Here is a 21,303-nt window from a genome sequence, read left to right as displayed (position 1 = left end):
CATTTACTATTTAGAAGCATAGCAAATAGGTGCAGGAGTAGGCCATTCGGCCCTTCGAGCTAGCACCACCATTACTGATCACGCAATCTCAGTATCCTATTCCTGCCCTCTCCACATGCCCTTTGATTTCTTTAAACACAAGGGCCACGTTCAGCTCCCCCTTGACTATATCTAATGAATTGGCTCTAACAGCTTCCTGTGGGAAAGAATTCCACAGATTCACAACTCTGAATGAAGAAATTCTTCCTCATCTCATTCCAGAATGGCTTATACCTTATTCTTAGACTGTGTAACCCCTAGTACTCAACTTCCCCAACATGGGGAACATTATATATTTCTAAGAGATCTCCCTCATTCTTCTAAATTATAGCAGATACAAGCCTAGTTGATCTAGTCTTTCCTCATGTTGTCAGTCCTGCCATCCCAGGAATCAGTCTGGCGAACCTTCACCGGACTCCATCAATACCAAGAATGTCTTTTCTCAGTCAAAGATTAAACGTATTTGGTATTACAAACATTGTAAAGTTATATTTTAATTATTTGCTTGTTTTAGCTATCCTGTAACAACTTTATACTGAAGTAGTGTTTAGTAGTGTCTTAGTCACTGTCTTGCTGCTTTCTAAGATTTTCCTTCAGTTGATTGTGTTTCCGTGGGTTGATGTTATTTCTTAGTTATATTGTTGACCTTTGGAAATACACCAGAGAGCACATTTTTGAAGCTTTCTTCTGGTTTCGTCTCAGTGACTACAAGTACCTTTTCACTCTGGCCCATTATGATTTTGCCAACTTCACTGAACGAGTACCCAGGAATAAAATGGGTGAGGTGCCCTCTTGCTGCCCTCTAATTGGTTATACCACTGGGTTGGGAGGAAATCTAACAGTTTGTTTGTTCACAGGTCCAGGCGATAAGTCATTCAATGTTTAAACAGTATATCTATGAAAAATTTTTGTTACAGAAAATAATTCTCCTGTTCTTTACTTTCTAAAATTATCAACAGAGGCTGAAGAAACAGTGAGATAGAGTTTGATTCTTCAAGGACATAGTGAAATAATCTTTATGTGCTAAACTGCAACTAAGAAATCAAATGAGTGTTGTTAAACTTGCCCTCCCTCCTCAACTCCACAGTTAAAATAATCTCACTTCCGTTTCCTGCTCAGTCTCATGTTCCAATCTAAACAAAACACAGATAAAAAAAAAACTAAATTCACTATCATTTAAAAAAAGCATTGGACTGGCTGAACTGGTAAAATTGAACCACTTTTCTGCCCACTAGTACTAGTTGTTCCCTCCACATAGCTTATTTGAACACTTGTTGATTCATATGTCACAGTGAGCTGTTTATTTTGTTGGAGCTATCAAAATAGTCAGAGAGACATTGTGGCACGAAAGGAGGCCATTTAGCTTATTGAAAGCAAGATGAGTATCAACATGTGGATCAAAATGATGTTACACTTCCAAGTAAGTGTCACAATACTTTTGATAACAATGCATATTCATTTATAAAATTCCCCTCTTAAAAATGTGGTAAAATAAAACATGTCCTGTTCCAAAAGACATGGTCAGTATCACTGTGATAACAAGCAAGTATGGCCAGGGAAGGTAGAATCTACGGTTATGAATAAGATTGGTGTTTAGGGTTCATTTTTGCTATCCCCAAGTGATTGCACCACCCATGCTTGTTAAGTGAGTTTGATGCTGCTCTTATTGTATTTTCTTTCTCCTCAATTTTGAGGTGGCTTAATGGAGCAAATCATATTTTTTCAATGTATCCCCCTAGCCAGCCAAAAACCTCACAAATCTCTGTCTCACTCTGTATCATCAGAAATTGTCACCTACTTCCTCATAGAGTCATACAGTCATAAAGCATGGAAAAAGACCCTTCAGTCCAACCGGTCGGTGTGAAACATAATCTCATACTAACTAGTCCCAGCTGTCTGTTCCTTGACAATATCCCTCCAAACCTCTCCTATTCACATACGTATCCAAATGTCTTTCAAATGTCTTTGTATCCGCATCCACTACTACCTCTGGAAGTTCATTCCAAAGATAGATCACCCTCTGTGTAAAAAAATGGCCCCTCATATATCTTTTTTTAAATTCTTTCTCCTCTCACCTTAAAAATGACCCCCTAGTCTTGAAATCCCCCATCCTAGGGAAAAGGCAATTACCATTAACTCTCTTTAATAAACTTTATTTAATAAACTTCTATGAGGTCACTCTCAACTTCCTACACTTTATATCTAAAACAGCCAGCCAATCCAGCCTTTCTTTATCACTCTAACTGTTCATTCCTGGCAACATCCTGGTAAATCAATTCTGAGCCCTCTCTAGCTTAATAATATCCTTCCTATAATTGGGTGACTGGAACTGGATACAGTTTTCCAGAAGAGGCATTCACGTCCATCACCAATTTGGACAGTACAACTAACAATTACTCATATCAAACATTAAGGTCCAGAAGATGCCACAGGGCCAATTGTGCTCTGCATTATTCCCAAACAGTGCTTGGAAAACAAATTCAATGCTGGAAAAAAATGGCCACTAATCCTTTGCTCTGAAATAATCCAGCAAATGGATGACTTTGGAGATAACACGAACTGCTGATGCTGGAGTCAGAGTCAACATAGTGTGGAGCTGGAGAAACATCAGGGAACAGGTCAGGGAGCATCAGAGGACCAGGAAAGTCGACGCTTTGGGTTTTTACCCTTCATCAAGACTTCCATTGCCTCTCTAATATCAGTCCCTGACTGAGTGGATGTTGCAATGCAAGGAATGTTGTAGATGAGAGTTTAGAGACCCCCTAAGTGCTGCTTTTGTCTCATGATACCGGTTGCACTTTGGGACAAACTGATCTTGGCAAAAGTTGCCACTACTGATACTAGATATGTTGTTTTGATACTTTTTCTCTGCAGACATGGACTAGCATTGCCAAGAAAGGCCTTTTCAAATAACTATGCTACTACTGCTTCCAGTGTTCCTGCAGCATCTTATTTATTTTTTATTCTTAGGGATGGGGGCTATGTTAAGCACTGTGATATCTGCCCTTTTGAGATAAGCCTTATACAGAGACAGATGAAAGCAGAAACAATAAGCCTCCTTAAAAATTGCTCAGTTAACTTTTCTGGAAATTTCCTGAGTGACGAACAACTGTGTAATTGACAATACTCCTTCTTCATATCAACTAGACTAAAACTGTCACATCTGTATCATTATTCACTGCTTCCACTTATCCTGTTTCTCCAACTCCTACTTGGCACAATATTGCCAACCCCTGACCAGCTCCCAGCCACAAACTGCAGCACGTTCAGACAGCTGCTTATGATACTATTATGATATCAGCCATGTCACAGCTGTAAAAGTTGAATAACATGGAGTCCCTTGATTCAGCTTTTGAAACATACAAATTAAACTGCAAGCAAGGCTCAAATCATTGAAGGTTTGTCCGATTAACATTCCATTACTTTTTAAGAAAATTCAGATCTTCAGGATCATCTGGTGCTTCCATTGACCCTACCTTTAAAAACGCTGCTGCTCCCCCTACCACCCATTCAGCACTGCAACTTCTCCAAAGGCCTCCATTAAAAGGGCTTCCAACAGCACCTGAAACCTGACCTCTCCATAAGGGTCAGCAGGAAATCTTAATATCAACCAACAACCCAAGTATACTGCATTTCCAGTGTGTTCAATCTGCATTGCCCCTCATCCTAGCTGGGAGAGGACAGTAGGCCTTCATGTCTCCTGTGGAGTCTCCAATCAATAAAATTTGAAGAAAATGCTGTGGTATAGAAGTCATATTATGAGTTTGTTGACTTGCTGCCAAGCTGGCTTGTTTTTATTCAAAAGCAAGCCAGCTCGGTGAGCAAGTCAACAATCTCATCCACAACCTGAGCCACAGACCTTTACCAATACTTTAAAGGTCACATCAAGTATAACATTGCTAATCTCCATTTATAATTCTTAACAACCCAACAACAGTTTTCTAATCTGAAATTCTGACAACAACACAAGACTTTGGAGGCAAGTTGGGTTTTTATCCATGTTTAAATGATCTACTGCCTACATTATCCCCGATGACAAGGCATTGAGCACTGATCCAGCCAATAACACCCACATCCTCTGAGTGAAAAAAGCACATGTTAAACAAGTATGAGTGAGATAGCATCATTTTAGATTTCTTTTTTGATTATACCCTCTTCCAGAGTTGTATTTAACAATATCGTACATATCAATTTAACTGGGGAGCAGATAATATCCAATGCAATGGGGGGGAAATAAACCCTGTTGCAATTCCAAGACAGATAAAAACATAGCAAGATGATTGAGCACCAGTAATGAACAATGACTTTGTTTCTTTCAGCATCTCTCACATTTTCTTGTGAAAGATCACTTTGTCCTTGAGAGTTGTTTGCCAACCCTACGTTATTATTTTATGCAATATTAACACTTTTTGGTGCGTTCCAGACTATAACTTGTCTTTTGATTCTGAACCTCCCTATGATGTTAATGAAGTTCCAGTCATTTCACTGACGCAGTGGTCTAAATTTCTACCTTGATTTTTTTTCAGCTTGCGTCTTTTCACATCTTTCTGCCTACATGTTTTGTCACCTCATTGAGAGTTAATAAGAGCGGCTTACATTCATAAATTACAACACAAGCACACTTACTGAACTAGAAAATACACATTTGGAAACACATTTAAAGTGTATGCATCAAGAATGATGAATAATGAACCAAAGATAAGTAGCTTCATGAAATTTCATTGGATTAATGGCTAAGGAATAATTAAGGGTAGCGACAAGTTTTGAAACAAATTTTGAACTTGCAAAGTATTTGCAGATGCCAGTACAATCAATCATGGAGGAATTGTAAAATTTTGTTATAAATGCTGAGAAAAGGTGTGAATTGTATTCATTCCAACAATGATCTTGATTAAAGTTAACTAGAACAGGGCAGTGTTCAGTCGATCTCTGAAACAATACAGTGGGCAGGGTCATGGTGAGGTGTTGGGGGTCTTGCCCACTGGACGTACACAGAGACAAATATCAACTGTATCTGCAGGACCATTAACTCAGTGAAAGATGCTCCTTAGGTCTGCCGAAACTTGTCAGTCATCCAGAACAAAGAGCTGACCTTGACCGAGTGTTGTAGACTGGCACATTCCAAGGTCCAGGATGTGCTGAGGAACACATAAAAGCTAGGGGTAGCTGCCACCAATATGCAGTGGGGAAAGACCAGGTCCTTCTGCCAAAGTTAATTCAGGGTTCATTCAGTTAGCGAACCCACCTGGTGCCTCAAATGCATCTAAGTATTGTCTGGATCAAGTAAGGATGCCTTTAGTTTGTTTGGGTAGAGCCAAACTCCAATGTTTGTTTGTTTTCCTTGATATGATACTATACAGAACTGAACTGTGTTTGTGCCTCTGTGTGTGCCTGTGTGTGTGTGTACATATATAGATTTTTTTTATGAATAAAGTATATTTTGAAATTGATGAAAGCAAGTAACCAGCACTGCCTTTTCTAAGGAAGGCCCACTGAACCACACATCAATTGGTGGAGTTGGAAATAGGATCAGGGAGTGGCTCCAAATTTGCAGATCCCTGCATTATTATCAAGCCTTCAATTAGTAACAAACTGCTTTTGATCAAGGACCACCTAGCCCCTACCTGTTAGGTGACAAGCTGCCTGCAGGGTAGCACCAAACATGAATGTTGTACAGTGATGGGCCGAACTACAGCCTGGTGTTGGCTTGTGATCCTTAAATGAACCTTAGCTGTCCTCAGTTGGCCACTCAAGGGCATCAAGAGGGATGGGATAGATAGCCTGAAGGTGAACGTTCTGTCCAGAACTTCATTCATGTCCCCAATTTAGTGCTATTCCCACCTCCAGGTGCAGAAAATTCGACACATTGTGAAGTGCTAAAGGGTGGCTGACACAGGAAAAACCTGACCAACAAAAAAGCAAGAGGCAAAATACAAATTGGAAGTTAAAATCCAATTGAATATGACTGGCCATTGGTCTAAATCTAGTCTCCATTCAAAAAATGAATACTCTCAATAGTTTCAGTGTTACAGAATGCTGGAAACTGGAGGATCAAAAAAGTATGAAAGAATATCAACCACAATCAAACTGAATGCTTCCATTTGTCATTCTGTAAAACTATTTCACAAGTTTCATGCTACACACATATTCAAGATTTCATCTACAGATGGACTAATAGATTTTTATAAACAATATATGTATACACATATTGGCAGGTGGGAAAAAAACAGAGAGAGAGAGAGAGAAAGAGATGCACACAATCTGTCATGCAGTAAAATGTACATAAATATGCAATGTTATTGCACGCTGTTTACATTTGCCAGTCAATTAAGTTTACTTTAACAGTTGTAAATACCTTTAGACATATTTATATACAGTTGCTAATCTGAAAATAATTAATTGTGTGTGAAGAGCTCCAAAACATTCCTGCATATCATGTTAAAGATTTTACGTGAATTTGAGTCTTTCCATTATACACTCAGATTACTAGCTTCACATAAATTATTAACCTACCTAGAAATCTGTTAAAAAGTGTAAGGAATTAAATTGATTTTTGTCCCAGAATCTGCTAAAAGTATTGGTTCCTGCTGAGATAGTTCCAGAGCTACTAGCAGCTCTCTGGGATCTCACATAAACAACTATTCCTTCCTTGTGAGTTTGGGGATGGACACAAGAAAATTCTCCAAATATAGTAATTATCAGAGCCATGCACAGGATCTTAAGGTAGTCCTCAGTTGTGGGAATGATGATTAACATCTTTGACCCCCCCTTTACAAAGGCACCGAGCCTTAAGTTATGTACTTAATTGTCCCAGTAATGTGAAGGAAGAATTTTACTTATTATTCAATGTTATTGCAGTGGGCTATAACTAGAGGAGCAAAGAGAGGAACTCTGTAAATACCTTTAGCTGTTTGTTGTTCATAGTGTTAAGAAATTGCATAGAAATCATTTAATAAAATATACAGTAGTGAATAAATTAGAATATATTTATATCAGACTCGGTAGCAAGGCTTGGATTACATGCATCCGTTTTATATAATTATGCAAAAGATACTGTGAACTCAGGTTCACAGTACATCAAAATGACAAGTACATGCCTTTTTCTGCAGCACCTTGCATCTTCTAAACCAAAAGAGGAATATTAAAGAGTATGGAGGGAATGCAACAATTTTTTCCAAGACTGTTTCTTGGGATGGCAAGCTTATGAAGAGAGACTGGATTGGTTGGGACTATATTCACTAGAATTTAGAAGAATGAGCAGGACCTCATAGAGAAGACTAAATGCAGAAAGAACATTCCCAAGAAACCCAGAACCAGGGCTCACAGTTTAGCGAAACAGGGTAGGCCATTTAGGACTGAGTCAAGGAGAAATTTCTTCACCCAGAGATAGGTGAGCCTGTGGAATTCTCTGCCACACAACAAGGCTGAGGCCAAAACATTGAATGTTTTCATGAAGGGGATAGTTACAGTTCTCTGGGTTAAAGGGATCAAAGAGCATACAGAGAAAGTAGGAATGTTACCATAAACATTAAAATCCCTACCTTAATGAGCAGCAATATTCTATGTGGCTGTATGAAAAGCACAATATAACAAGAATATAATGTGCTTGGAATGAGAAAAAGTCATTTAATCAATCAGGCTTATTGCTTTCACTCAGTTTCTTGACAGAATTGACTGACTTGGTATAAAGTTCCAGGAAAATGAAATGATCATGCTAAAATTTCTGAAGTTAACAGAATAGCCCTCAAGCTAGCAATTCAACTGCAGTGCAAAAATTACTTCCCAACTATTGAAATAATTTTTGAACCATTCATTCTGAAGTGCTTGGCCGTACTTTAATCCCATTCTTAACCAAATATTTATCAATATTTTATTTGAAAGAGTTTTGAGTCACTATTGTTTTTAACCCTAAAACTATTTTAAACTTTCATCACTTATATTCTTAATCAAATATTTATCAATATTTTATTTGAGAGTTACCAGTCAGTATTGTTTTTAACCCGAAAACTATTTTAACCTTTCATCACTACAGTGTGAGCTTTGTTGCCCACATAATCTCACATGCAGATGAAGCAAATTTGTCCAGGTGCACTGGTAGTTCTAATGTTACAGTGTGTTTAGTTCAGGTGGACACAAATTCACTGGAGGAGAATGCCGATCAGGAGAAAGTAATGTTCCTGCTTCGCCATGAAGCTGTACAGCTCAGCAGTAAGTGAAGGCTCTCTGAAGGGTTTATTCTGTGAGAAACAAGGCATAATTTGCCACTGCATAATAAATTTAAAGTGACTGATTACTATATGTGTAAAGGATAATTGGACCATACACAATAACTACAACATAAAGGGAACCCATGTTCGGGTTATTTTAGGGCATGGGTCCTGGGGATGGAGTCTGGAATTTAGGAAGAATTGTTTGCTGATCCCAGGAGGAAAAGTTCAGACTTCAAGGAGTGAAGTTGGGGTGACAGAGAGTGTATTCACCAGTCCTCAGGATAGAGGGTTGGGGAGAGTATCACCCCTCCTAGGTATGGAGGAATGGCAAATCTTCTTGAAATGGTCCAGTCTTCAGTCCTGTGTTTTGTAAATGGCAAGGGAGTTTTGATTTAGGGTGATATAATCTCTGAGCCTAGGAGAGAGTCCAGTTGTAGCATGAAGTGTGATGGCAGTCAAGGAAGTAGTTACACATGTTGGGCTGCAGCAAATCACTCCCACATCTCTTGGTCCCTACGGAGTGCAGTAAAATCACCTTGCACAAACAGTTATCGAGTCATAGAGTCATCCAGCATGGAAACAGATCCTTCGATCCAACTCGTCCATGCTGACCAAATTTCCCAAAATAAACTAGTCCCATTTGCCTGCATATGACCCATATCCCTCTAAACCTTCCATATTCATTTACCTGTCAAATACATTTTAAATGTAACTGTACCTGCACCTGCCACTTCCTTTCGCAGTTCATTCTACATATGAATCATCCCATGTGTGAAAGAGTGGCCCCTCTTGTCCCTTTTAAATCCTTCTCCTCTCACAATTTGGTTACTCAACCCTCTTTCACGTCTTCACGGGTTAATGTGGGTGGGTTGGACACTGGTTGGGGTCAGGTTTGAGATTTTTGAAATGTATCATCCCAAATTAACAATCCCATCTGCTTTGGTGGAATTAAAATTACCCCCACCATATTGTAAAGTGAAATATGATCATTGGAAATTCTAAAAGACAACAAATTTATAGTCATTTAAAATCTTATTCCTATAATTTCCTACAGCCATAACAAAATAAAATAAATGGGTGAACACACCATGAAAATAACAGAGGAATATTTGATAAAGTACAATAATGATGACTTAGTTTCCAAGCCGAAACATATCAAAAGACTGAAAGATTGATGTGAGATGCACAGATGATTTGTAAGTGCAGTGGTTTAAATTACATTGTGCCTGCATTTCTGTTTCCTCTGTGACGCGAGTTTTGAATAAGTTTACAGACCTAGTATCTGAGCTATAAAGTGTTTCTGTAATCGCAATCTTCAGCTCTAATCTCTTTGGCCTTTGCCTTTTTAAAAAAGTTTATCTTAAATATATAAAAAGAGGTCTCTCCTCAGACTCTAAATTTTAACTACATCGAATCATAGAATCGCTACAGTGTGGAAGCAGGCTATTTGACCCAAAGAGTTCACACAGATTTACTGAGGAGGATCCCAACTTGATCCACTCCCCTACCCTATCCCTGTAACCCTGCATTTCCCCTGGTTAATCCACCAATCCACACATTCCTGAACACTATGGGCAATTTACTATGACAAGTCTACCTAACCTGTACATTTCAGACTGTGGGACGAAACTGGAGCACTCAGTGACTTAGTTGCTACCTTTATACGTGAGTGTGCTTTGCATAATGGGAGAAATCCAAATTTCTTCTGCAAGTGATAACAAGTTAAAGCATAACATTTGCATGCTTTTTCATCTAGTTCCTGTTAGTTCATCTCTGCAAGGTGCATTTTTGATGTCAAGTGGTCGGTAGGAAACACGAAGAAATTAAGTGTCACAACATACTGTCCAATACATATTGCACACATCAGATTGGTCAACGCAAATAATGGTTTTTCCAATGAAAATGCACTAAAATGCAGTTCACTGAACAATATAGCACACAACTGAAATCCCTAAATGTTCTGAAAGATTTTGTCAACAGTTATATTTTACATATGTGCAATCTGACAGTAAGTCTTACTTTCTGGTCACTGCAAAACGTAGGATATTGGAACATCATTTTTTTTAATAACTCTGAAAGATGTTCATTTCATTCATGTCAAGTCTGTTTCAAACAGTTAAATAGTCCCTAGATTTGATTGCCACCAAGTCATTATTTGATAAATACAATACAAACTGTTAAACCTTTACTCAATAACTTAATTCTAAATGAATTGCGGATTAACTAGAAAATAAAATCACATCATGACAGATTAAAAGTTGCTGCTGTATAACAATGAAAAATATTGCCATTGAACAGATGACTGATATTTAAATCCAAATTGTAGAAGTAAAAGTCACAGTCCACTTCCATGAATCACTGAGACACGTAATGGCTGTGAGCAACCCCAATGCTTTCAAGTTTATTTAAAGGTCATGACAAGATTTCCACAATCACTCATTCCTTCAAAATTAAAAGAAAATCTCACCAGTGATTGCAAGTTCCAGGCACAGACACTCTCTATTACATATCTTCAATGTCCTGCATTTGGAAGATTGGGCTTTCACGCTACTCTAATACCAGCAGAATAACACATTCTTGCAATTGACTCCCTTATGTATTAATAAATATAGAGTGTAAATTAATAGCTTCTCCTGGACTATACCACTCATATTGGCTGGTGTGCTTGAGCCAATAGTTTTGAATAACAGAAATAATCATTTTGCTTCATCTTAAAATTTCGTAATTTCATTCTTTAAACATGGACACGTTTTAGAACATCTTAAGATGTCAACCTGAATACAGCTTTAGATGATTTGAAAAAGAATCCTACGGGTGGATGTTATGGACCTGGGAAATGTGAAGTATGGTCACTTAATTAGATGGGATTCAGAGTTTCAATTTCCCACTGGTAGATTGAAATTCAGGCATAAAGTCAGTGACAAATTTGGGGTATATTGAGCATTATGCCACCTTGTGATGGCTTTGTACTTGCATTTTATGAATGAACACTCATTAGCATGAGATTATCTAAAATAAAATGCCACCTTCAAGATAGAGAGCAGTGGATGAGAACCTTCACAATACATTGTTCATGATTATTTGAAGATGGTTTTAGATTAGATTCCCTACAGTGTGGAAACAGGCCCTTTGACCCAACAAGTCCACACCGCCCCTTGATATATCCCACCCGGACCCATCCCCCTATAACCCACACACCCGTGAATACTATGGGCAATTTAGCATGGCCAATTCACCTAACCTGCACAGTTTTGGATTGTGGGAAGAAACCCGAGCACCCGGAGGAAACCCACGCAGACATGGGGAGAATTTGCAAACTTTACACAGGCAGTCGTCCAAGGGTGGACTTGAACCCAGGTCCCTGGCGCTGTGAGGCTGCAGTGCTAACCACTGAGCCACTGTGCCGCCCCTAACCAGAAAGATCACAGGCTTTCATTACTGAATTCTATGGCAAAGTGAAGGGAGCAAGAGAATGGCAGCTTGCCTGAGGTTTGGTGCTGGCAAGTATTATTCGATTGGAAAGGGGGATTGTGCATAGGGAGAGATCAGGACATGGTGTTGTGTATAATCAATGAAAGGAAGAAATTAAGGGCTTAAATAGCACACAGCATCAAATCTATAATGTGTCCACCTCAGGGAATCGATCCGCAGAATCACACAGGTTTTTGAATTCACCTGTAACATTTCAATTACTCCTGCCAAGATAGCATACCAACAAGTGCTTTATAATGCATTGAAGGGAGGGCCAACTGACAGTGTAAGTTCAGTTGTGTACCACAGAGTGGTGACAAATGCTGGATACTAACATGAACATGTAATAAAGAATGATTGCTAAAACAACACAGTTTCTTCCAAATAAAGGAAATGTCCCAAACTCCCTGTAAACATGAATGCATTCCAACCATGATGAGTGCCAGTATGCTTAGTTTTCTGACTAAGCGAGTCTCAACCAACAACAATGATGCACACATGAACAAAGTGAAGCCAATGTAATTATTTGCAAGTAAAATTTAATTGTGCCACCTTTGTGCTCATGAGTATTTTGTTAGTGGAAACATTGCTGCTCAAGAAAGTTGTGGCCATGATAAAGAACTTCCCTGTTTGATTAGGGCGCTTTTCTTATAGACTCCCCTTAGCTGTTGCGTTGTCAGCTGATGGCTGCTTTCAGCAATAAAAAGCAAGTCCCTACTGCATTTCACACACGTGCATGATGTTATCACGTCACTTTTTGATTGTAATCACATCAGAACCAGGAAAAAATGGAGATAGTGTATATGGCATTCAGTTTTGCCAATGACATCTGGAATGACATGTTGTTGGCAAGACCCCAGCGTTATTGCGCACTATTACGGAAATGAGGGACTTGTATGTCTACTTCCCCTCCTGGCAATAATAGAGAGAGGGAGCAAGAAGATAGAGTTTTCACTTGCCGCCAAAGTATTAAACAGTCATTGAAGTTAGAACCTTAGAGAAACTGTCCAGGTTTATCATTTCATTGCACTCCACTGAAGTGTAAATCAGGCAGTTGGCCTACAGTTTTATGTTTGAGAACAATCCTTATGTATCCTTTTAGGGACATAGAAGAGAGAAGCTGTATCCCTACTGAGGTACTGTGATTGAGGATTTGACAGCAGCAAGAGAACAAAATCAGATGGGCTCTGGAATATCACCCTCCTCCTCCTCTTGTTGCTCACAGGCACAAGGCTCAATGGACAGAATCCAACAGGAGGCAAACACATGATGTCGGGATAAGAAGCTGACTCAGGACTTGGTCATGCTGGTGAGAAAAGACAACATATCTTAAGAAATAATCAGCAAAGTATGTTTTTCAGTTATTCTGACAATTTTCTCTGACATTTTAAACAAGGTTTTAGTTCTTGGTTAACACAATAGTCTGCCATGACTTGGTAATGTCTGTTGCATTGTTCAGCAGTTGTTTACCCTGTAACAGTTCCAGTATATGTCACTGCTTGGTAAGCAGCAGCGCAAAACCCTGGCTAATCTTTATTTACCTAGGTCATGGACACTGACCCAGTTTTTTGCAAGCCTCGCCAAATGTTGCGTTGAGATCAAAATATTTTATTAATATTCTTGTGCACCATGTACAGATTTGGTCTTTCTTGAGGGATACACCTGTACTGACTGCAAATCAGGCAAGGCTCACTCGGCTGATTCCTGGAATGAGGCAGGTTACTCCAAAGCTGATTAATGTTTTAAAAACTGGAGGAGATCTTATTGAAACATGAGGGATCTTGACAGGGTAGATGTTGAAAGAACATTTTCTCTCACATGGGATCTAGAATGGAGGGTACGGCTTCAAATAAGAGGTCATCAATTTAAGATGGAGATGAGGAAGAATTTCTTCTCTAAGGGTCATTATCTTTTCGAATTCTCTATCCCAGGCAGCGGAGTAGAATGAATCATTGAATATATTCAAGCTTGAGTTAGACAGATTTTTGATGTAAAGAAAGTTGAGGGTTATGGATGCAAGCTCCAAGGGCCAAATAGTCTGCTCTTTCTCCTATTTCTTATGTGTATTGGAATCAGCATCCAGTTAGGGATCAAACAATGCTTTGCAGGGCTAGGGAAGGTGCCAGACATGGTTTCAAAGGGCAATTGGGCCAAGTGACCCCAAGCATTTTCAGATTTAATTAGGCAGTGATACTATTTAAAACATCTTCATTTACTGACGTTAATTTAGATTGCACAGTTGAATTGGTGATTAGAGGCTTGATTCAATACAGGGAAAATCAGAAAGAAAGTGGCTCATGTCATTAATCTCAGGGACACTTTTTAATTTGCTCTATTTTGTGAATCAATGTCCCACATATTAAAGGTACATGAAACTGCACAGCAATCCATCAGTGCAAGGGCTATAGATGTAATCTGTGCATCCACTGGCATGTTTGTTTCTAATTTCCAAGCTAGTTTCGTCAATTGCAGTGCAAATATAATCTCTCATTCCCACTGAAATTGAATGTATGATGAATTTGATAGTTGCACTGGAAGGAAATTTGATGTTGTCCTCTGAAATTGAGCATTGTAAGAGTTTGCCAGGAGGATATCCACTGGCATGTACTCAAAGCTTACTTTCAGTGCACATACACGTGTCTGCCCCCCACACCTAAAATCTGAAATGCCAGTTATCCGAGTGGAATAAACTACGTATTGTTTCTCAAATCCTCCAAACACTGTCAATTCATGCCTCTGTTAATCTGATTTAAGAATTATTTTCTTTCTACAATTTTACTTGGCTGATCCATAAAAAAACTCTAGAAGGTCAATACCATCCGGGACAAAACAGCCTTCTTGACTGCCTCCCAACCCACCTCTTTCAACATTCACTCCCCCAAGATTGGCACATGATTATTATACAAAATACACGCCAGCACATCACACTATATCTTCTGCAGCAGCATCTTCCAAATCTAGAAACTCTGTCAGCTAGTGTGACAAATGCCACAGGCACTTAAGAAAGGAGCAACCAGCAAGCTTCCCTCCATTTCACATACTATTCTCTCTTGCACGTATGTCTATTCTCCTTCATCGTTATTGAGCCAAAATCGTGGATGCAGGAATTTGGGACTTCAGAACAGGGGTATGCTATTCTGCCCAACAAGCCTGCTCTATCAGATTGCCTGATAATCTCAACTCCATGAGTGTGCCCAGACTCATCTACAACCACACCTCCTCTTCCCACCTCAACCCCCCAAAAAATACTACATTACCTTGTCTATCAAATAAAAATGGAATTCAGTCTTAATTTATCTGACAGCCCAGCCTCCACTTTTTTTCTGGAGAAGAGAATGCCTTGGACTAACAATCATTTGAAAGGAAAAATATCCCCATCTCAGTTTCATTCCCAAACTGTGCCCACTAGTGCTTGTCTTGTTCCTACAGGAGGAAATATCCTTGAAATATGCATCCTACCAAGGCCTCTCAGAATCTCATACCTTTCAATGAAATTACCTTTCAATCTTCTAATCTCTGAAGGGTATCGATCATGGACCTCGTGCCTACCAGCACCATGGGGGTTATTCCACTACGCCCACTGTAGCTGTTTATAAGTTGGTCACCAATCACCTTCCTGAACACAATTAGGGATGAGCATGCATGCTGGCTTTACCAGCCACACCTTCAACTATCCATCCATCAAATGAATAAATACATTTTAAAAAGTAAACAGCACCAGATCATTTGTTTACAGAAAACAGCAAATCTCCTTACCCAAAACTCATACTTTTCATTGTTATGACTGTGGTAAAATACAAACTATAAATTTGTGACTTCTCACATATGATTTCAATACCTGGAACTTTAACTGCATAGACTTATTTTTGAGAAAGGGGAAAATAAAATCACTCTCTTAAAATGGTCACAGCAATCAGCTGACCACAAATTAAGCTAAATCACGAATACATCAGTGAATAAGAACCAGCCTGAAATAAAATTAACTTAGTTATCAAAAGTGATCAATCTCCTATTTGCCTTAGACTTCACATCTTGAGTTGAAAGACTTGCCTGTAAATGATCCATATGAGTACTGTATTTGAAGCAGCTGCTTTGGCAGAGCAGCAGCCAAAAGAAAAATGAATTCTGAACATCAGAACTGGAAGTCTCTTTCTTTCTCCCAGGTTTTCCTCAGTCTCTTGAAAAACCACAGCATAATGAAGCAAATTGGAGAAACTGCCAATCACTGAGAAAGCAGAAGATATCTGTAATCTTTACCACTGACTGAGGATATAAGACATCAACCAAACAACTACAGACTCAGGCTAAGACTTACCACTTTAAAGGACTCTCAGGTCCTTTAAACTTCACCTTCCCTTTTGCAATGGACACCTATACCTTATTAAAACTTTGTACTGGTGTCTACATGTATGCGTGTTGGATTTCACTTTTTTTTTAGTTTTCTCGGGCTAAGTAACAAAAGCTCTCTTTCAAGAAAACCTTGCAAATGGCTCATTATTGTTGATGCAAGTGAGCTAGCAAACTAAGATAGCTGTGGGCTAAAAAGAATTTAATATATTTATTGCAGTCAACAGAAGAATGTGAAAAAGAGGAAGCCAGTTCACTGTTCCTAATCTTGTAATACCACACACAATGTAACATCTGGAAGCCGTTCAATATTGTCTTTGAGCCTGCTGCCAAGGCAGGTAGCCCTCAAATCCTCCAAGTAGCAGTTAAGTCAAAAGAGAGTGAACACAGTAATTAATTAGGAATAGTTGGGATAGCACAGTCTTGTGAATGAAGTAGTTAACTTGAGGAGAACTAACCGTCTCTACTTAACATTGAATATTTCAGAGAGAGGCTTTTCAAACTACTGCACAAGCAAAAAGTTCTGGGTATCAAGAGATAGTCCTTGCATCACAATATCCAGTAGAAGTCCATAGTTGTTTCTCCCGTCATTACATGCCATAATGTAAGGATTGAACTCCATTAATGAACAAGAGTAAAACATGAATCTAACTTTACCACTGCTGAAATAACTATTCAGCCAAAAGTTTGTGGTTATTTCTATTATGCACAAGTCGTTGACAGATTTTTTATGAAGATTTAGAAATTTAGAATTTTAAACTTTTTAACTTTTACATAAAAATCTGCAAATATCATAAAGCATCACCTATTTATTCTTTTTCAAAACTAGGATTTTATTATTCGAACAGATCAAACAAGTACTTACCGTGACAAACTTGTGCAATGAAAACATTTTGAGGGATGCAAATTAAACCAAGTGCTTTTTTTTCATTCAAGACTAAGCATCAATAGATGCTTTTATGAAATGCAAACACAGTTGAGGGTTTCCTGCTACTCTGTTATGTCATGCATGTCTCCTTAAATGTCGTCATTCTTGATCAAGCCAATATGCTGTGACTGCCTTCTTAGTCCACTTACTTGCTACGCATTAAATAAGACACAGCCTTGGAAGTGTGGACATGTGCTTCCACAGAAGTTACATCACTTGGACTAAATCTGGACTGGAAACTGAATCAATGTAAACATTCAACTGGACAAACATCAAAAGTAAGGCATCTAGCTGCCTCTTTCATTAAATCAAAAACTAGAACTGAAGGATTTTTCTTTAAATAGAACATGCTGTTTATTCAGCATGCAGCTTTAAAAAGAGACTTTAACTTGAGGGCAGAATAGTCCTAATTTAAGATCCTGTTCTTATAAACTTTCCCCTGGAAACCACGCACATGTATGTGGTGTTTTACAAAGGTGATGTGTATAAATCAGAGCAGAAAGCATGACGAATTATTTAAAGAAATCATTAAATTATGAACAATTAAAAGATCTTTGAATTCCAAAGAAGGGAATTCAGATACTATTAAACTAATTTTTGAGTGTGAAAAGAGGTGGTGTGTTCTAAATTCTGCCTGTGTTATCTAAGTATCACTGACCTCTCAAACTAACTTTTACAGAATCAGTCTAAATGGGACCTCCAAAGCAACTGAAAAAAAAATGAAAAATGATGTTACTTTACAGAGTTAAAACAGGCAGAAGATAACAAAGATAACAAAGTGTGGAGCTGGATGAACACAGGAGGCCAAGCAGCATGTCAGGAGCACAAAAGCTGACGTTTCCGGTCTAGACCCTTCATCAGAAAAGGAGGATAGGGAGAGGATTCTGAAATAAATAGGGAGAGAGGGGGAGGCGGACCAAAGATGGATAGAGGAGAAGATACGTGGAGAGGAGAGTATGGTTGGGGAGGTAGGGAGGGGATAGGTCAGTCCGCCTCCCCCTCTATCCCTGTTTATTTCAGAATCGTCTCTCCATCCCTCTTTCCTGATGAAATGTCTAGGCCTGAAACGTCAGCTTTTGTGCTCCTAAGATGCTGCTGGGCCTGCTGTGTTCATCCAGCCCCACACTTTGTTATCTTAGATTCTCCAGCATCTGCAGTTCCCATTATCTCTAAAGCAGACAAAAGTTTTGTCCTGGCTTCCAAAGCAGCAGTAGCCTACTGTTGAGCCTGACTTGATCAAGTGCCTTTCCACTTGCAACTCTGAAGGTAAATACATAGAAGGTTGCTTCTGGTATAGGTTCACCCCTCCCAGATATTCCATTCACCTTTACTGAAATTCCTAAAGGATTGCTCTTTCCCAGGCTTGCCTTCATACTGGATGTGACTGAGGGTTGCTGCTGGCATTAAAATGGCTTATGTTTCTGTCATTTATACCAACGAGCTCCTTCGAGATGCCCAGTTGGCACAGACATCTACCACTTACATGAAGACAATGGTTAACACTGAATAGAGATGGGGCCTCAAGCCATCGTAAATTGGCATGTAAGAAAGAGTCCTTCATTGGCATACCACACATTTCAGACACAGCTCTGACTTATCTTCTTGGCTACCAAGTCACCAATTGTTTCGGCATCAACGCTGTTGCTGTGGGCATAGCACTATAAGAAGTAGGTTTTAAAAGATATATGAAGAAACAACTAAACCACACATTTCATTTTACATCATTTGATCTTTCTGTTCTTCATCACATTTGCAGATATTGCAATCCTGAGCTCCACTGTGTGGTTCAGGAAGAGCTGTCTGTATAGGATGTGCAAAGTAAGTGTATTTGGAAGCTTTCCAGTGTCATGTCAGGAGTGCGATAAAGTGGTACAGCTACAGTGGATCTACTCTCCACTGTCCTGTACATATCACTTTTTACAAAATATGGAAGTATCTTTCAATCTCTCCATTAGCTCTAGGCTCAGTAGGAATGATTTTTCTATCAGCGAGACCCAGGTATTTCACAAATTTACTGAATTAATTGCTGTTAATTGGGAGTCCATTGAGACTTTTCACTATTCAAAGGAATTTAAACAAAACAAAAATCTAGTCAAGCTTTGAAATGACTGCTTCCATTGATGTTGACATGACTATCTCTCTGATTGAAAAACTGCTGAGGTGAACAATGGCAATAACAGGTTTTCGCCAAAGTCTAAATCTCTGAAATTCACCCTAAACTCAAACTACTGTCCTCGAAGTGATCCAGATATATTGAGAGGATTCCAAAAAAAAAAGACAATGTGGCTGCTTGATATGGCAAACACATGAATTCTGTGCTTTACCACATGGCCAATTCCTGGGCACAGTCTCACTTCCCTACGAAGTTGCTTGCTTTTTAGAATACTTATAAAGGTGTCTTGCTGTCGAGCAAGGTTTCATTAGCATCCCATTATCATTGTAGTCATGAGAAATCACAGTTCGGCTTATCTGAGGTTTTTTTTATCACCTTTAGGTGTTATATTCACGTGGCGTTTCTGACTTTCTCTCTTTCTCTCTAAATAGCCATTTAAATTCTGTCAGTAGCCTTTTTGGCTGATTCCGCCTTTTCATTGAAAAATACACTTTTGGGATTTTGGAATCCATACGACTTCAAGTTCTGACCCTTCATCATTACTAGTGTGCTGGAATACACTCAGCTCAAGCAGTTTGGCACCAGGCAACCTGTTTTATTGGAACCCTATCTATCATTTTCAACATTAACGACCTCCTCTACCGACACACAACAGTGTGTAGCAGCTATTAGTAGCAACTCAGTGCAGTAACTCACAAGGCCCACTCAACAGCACCTTCCAAACCCATGACCTCTACCAACCATATGGACATGGGCAAGTTCTCCTGCAAGCCACACGTTATCCTGATTTGGAGCTATTACAAATCCTTCACTGTTGCTGGGTCAAAATTCTGGAGCTCCCTTCCGAACTGCACAGTGGGTATGCCTACACTTTATGGACTGTTGGACTGTAGCTGTTCAAGGTGGCGGATCACCATCAGCTTCTCATGGGCAATTAGTAAACAGCAATAAACACTGGCCAAGCCAGTGACACTCACATCTGTTAAACATTAAATTAGAAAGTAGTCTCACAAATGCACAGTGCGACTTTAGTAATACATTCCTGTTTTCATATCCTATTTCCCTTGAAACAAACATAATTCCCTTTGCCTTCCTAATCACCTTTGGTACCAGCATAGTGGCCTATTGTGATTCATATACCAGGCCATTCATATCCATCATTAACGCAGAGTTCTGCAATCCCTGACCATTTAAATTATATGTTGCTTTTCTGTTCTTTCTGCCAAAGTTGACAAGTTCTCATTTTCTAATTTATAACACACCTGACAAATTATTACCCACTCAATCAATCTTTCATTCTCCCTTTGCATATTTCTCATGGCCTCTTTACAAATGATTCTCTACCCAAGGTAGAATCATACAACTCTACTGTACAGAAGTAGGCCATTCAGCTCATCATGTCTGTATGAGCTCCTGAAAGAGCTACCCAGCTAGTCCCTATTCACCAGCTTGACCTCTGCAGCTGGGTCATTAACAAACTTAGCAACATTGCATGTGATCCCTCCAATCCATTGATTAGATTGTAAATAGTTGAAGACGTAGCACTGATCCCTATGGCATTCTGCAACCCAAAAATTACTCCTTTATACCTATTCTCCATTGCCTGTCAGTTAACACTCTTTGTTTCCATGCTATTCAGATACACTGACACAGAACTCTTATTCTGTGTTACAACCTTAGATGTGGCACCTTATGAAATAACTTCTAGGAATCGAAGTAGACCAAATCCACAGACACTTGTTTACCTATCTTGCTTATTACTTTAATAAATTAGAGATACTTTGTTTTCACAAAACGAGGTTGACTGCCTGACTGCATTGATATTTTCTAAGTACAGTGCTAAAACCCTCTGATGCATATCAAGACATTGCTGATATTGAAGTAGGCATGTCTCGCCTTCAGTTTCAGTGTAACTAAATAAGAATATAATCACTGGATGTTCATGTACCTTCAATTCCTTGAGGAAAGTATTGAATTATGGCTGCAGTATCTTCACTGCTGAGTTGAGCTAAAGGTTGAGCCTCTTGCATCAAAAGGTCCTATGTGAATGGAGAATTTCCACATTATCTCAACCTTTTAAAATCCATTTTTATGGTAGGTCAAATTCAATAAAGTGTTTAGCACCATTTACTTTCTCTACGATAATGAATGCTAGTGTTTAGTGTCTTTATCATTGCGTTCTTGGCTCAGTAACT

General features: G+C 39.0%; 1 protein-coding gene across 6 annotated transcripts in view; it reads right to left on the bottom strand.

The window, feature by feature from the left end:
• The window catches only part of ptprea (protein tyrosine phosphatase receptor type Ea), a 296,189-nt gene that overhangs the window by 89,505 nt on the left and 185,381 nt on the right, over positions 1–21,303 (bottom strand). Inside the window, exon 1 of one of the 6 annotated variants that reach the window (XM_048550903.2) lies at positions 10,717–10,806. The exons of the other annotated variants lie outside the window; for them this stretch is intronic. The gene's annotated coding sequence lies outside the window, so the exon portion shown is untranslated. Of the gene's footprint in view, positions 1–10,716; positions 10,807–21,303 lie in introns of those variants that run through there. 6 annotated transcript variants of the gene reach the window in all.

Source organism: Stegostoma tigrinum, chromosome 20, assembly GCF_030684315.1.
Source record: "Stegostoma tigrinum isolate sSteTig4 chromosome 20, sSteTig4.hap1, whole genome shotgun sequence".
In the NCBI taxonomy this organism is placed as follows: Eukaryota; Metazoa; Chordata; class Chondrichthyes; order Orectolobiformes; family Stegostomatidae; genus Stegostoma; species Stegostoma tigrinum.
The sequence above is the reverse complement of the archived record's forward strand: the minus strand, read 5'-3'. Positions and strand labels throughout refer to the sequence as shown.